This window comes from Rhinopithecus bieti, unplaced genomic scaffold, assembly GCF_001698545.2.
Source record: "Rhinopithecus bieti isolate Rb0 unplaced genomic scaffold, ASM169854v2 scaffold_12138, whole genome shotgun sequence".
NCBI lineage: Eukaryota > Metazoa > Chordata > Mammalia > Primates > Cercopithecidae > Rhinopithecus > Rhinopithecus bieti.
Window position 1 is genome coordinate 313,883 of NW_016807121.1, and position 2,041 is coordinate 315,923.

The following is a 2,041-nucleotide window of genomic DNA, read 5'->3' on the forward strand; positions in this document are numbered from 1 at the left end:
AAGACTTCATCTCAAAAATAAAATAAAATAAAATAAAAGATACCAAAAAACTAGAATTCAAAAAATAATAATAATAAAAGTATAGGCTGGGCGCAGTGGCTCACGCCTATAATCCCAGCACTTTGGTAGGCCAAGGTGGGTGGATCACTGAAGGTCAGGAGTTCGAGACCAGCCTGGCCAACATGGTGAAACCCTGTCTCTATTGAAAGAACACAAAAATTAGCTGGGCATGGTGGTGAGCACCTGTAATCCCAACTACTCAGGAGGCTGAGGCAGGAGACTCACTTGAATCCGGGAGGCAGAGGTTGCAGTGAGCTGAGATCATGCCATTGCACTCTAGCCTGGGCGACACAGTAAGACTGTGTCTCAAAAATAACAAAAACAAAAAACTAAAAGAATAAATGAGAACTACAAAGCATAGGGCTTATGGTATTGTAAGATTATTTTTTTCTCCTGTTTCTAGGTCCCAAAACTATTTTGTGAGCTTCTCTAGTTGAAAAAATCTGTGGCTTTATGAAAATATCTAGGAAAACTAGATAAGTAAACTTTTGGAAATACTGATTTGAGCCATTGCTTAATATTTTGTCTGTGTTTGAGCACATTCAACAGCTGAAATCACTGAGTTTGCAGCTAAGGATTCTATTAGTTCCTTGGGGTGTTACTGAAATTGTTTCCGCGTGTCCTCCATGGCGCAAATAAAAGAGTCCTCAGATCCCTGCAAGGTCAGAAAGCAAGAAATCAAGGAATATGGAACAACAAACACCCTCTGAATGAAAGGTTTTATTTGCTCATGAAGCTTATACGATTGCTCATTCTCTACAGCTCTTCTAGCCTCTCCTCATTCTCCAAAACCACCTGGATTTGGTTGAGTACACTGCCAAGGCCGAAACATGCCTGCCAGTGCTTTGAAATTTTATCAATGCAGTACTGAATTGTAAACACCACTTTTGTAAAATGTCTTTACTCAGTTTTAACCTCTGTAAGTTATATAAGAATGTATCCTTTGTTTATAGCTTGGCTTAGTATCATAAGTTTATCTTTAATCCACTTTGAACATCGTGGTGAGAGCGTTGGGATACATGCGTCCTGGCTATTAGCTCACCTAAACTAATATTTGCTTGTTAGAGGCAATGATTTGCTTTAGAGAGACTCAGAGCAAGTAGGATCTCAACGAAATTTCCTTGACCATCCCCGAAAAACTTGAGTCTGACTTAAAAAAAAAAAGAGGGCCGGATGCAGTGGCTCACACCTGTAATCCTGGCACTTTGGGAGGCCAAGACGGGCGGATCCCTTGAGTCCAGGAGTTCAAGACCAGCCTGGGCAACGTGGCAAAAACTTGTCTCTATGTAAAAACCAACCAAAAAAAAAATGAGGCCTTCATTTAGAAAGAAAAACATGAAGGGCAAGGATTAGAGCTGACTAAAATGTAGGAGTTGGAGGGAGATTCCAAGCAAATACCCAAATACCTTCTAACACCCCTAGAAACTGCTCAGTCGCCATCTCTGAAATAAGGACATAAACACTCTAAGATTTACACTCTTTCCCTTTTTAAATTCTCTTTTAATATGAACAGGAAATCCTTGTTCATATTATAATATGGTAAGATGTACATAAAATTTTCTATTTTAACTATTTGGGGGTGTACAGTTCAGTGGCATTATATACATCAACATTATTGTGCAACCATAACCACTGTTCATCTCCAGAACATTTTCATGTTGCAAACTGAAACTATGTACCCATTAAACAGTAACTCCCAGCAGGGTGAGGTCGCTCATGCCTGTAATACCAGCACTGGGAGGCAGGCAGGCAGATCACGAGGTCCTGAGTTCTAAGACCAGCCTGGCTAACACGGTGAAACCCCATCTCTACTAAAAATACAAAAAATTAGCCAGGTGTGGTGGCATGCACCTGTAGTCCCATTTGCTTGGGAGGCTGCAGGAGGAGAATCACTTGAACCCAGGAGGCGGAGGTTGCAGTGAGCCGAGATTGTGCCACTGCACTCCAGCCTGGGCGACAGAGAGAGACTCTGTCTCAAAAA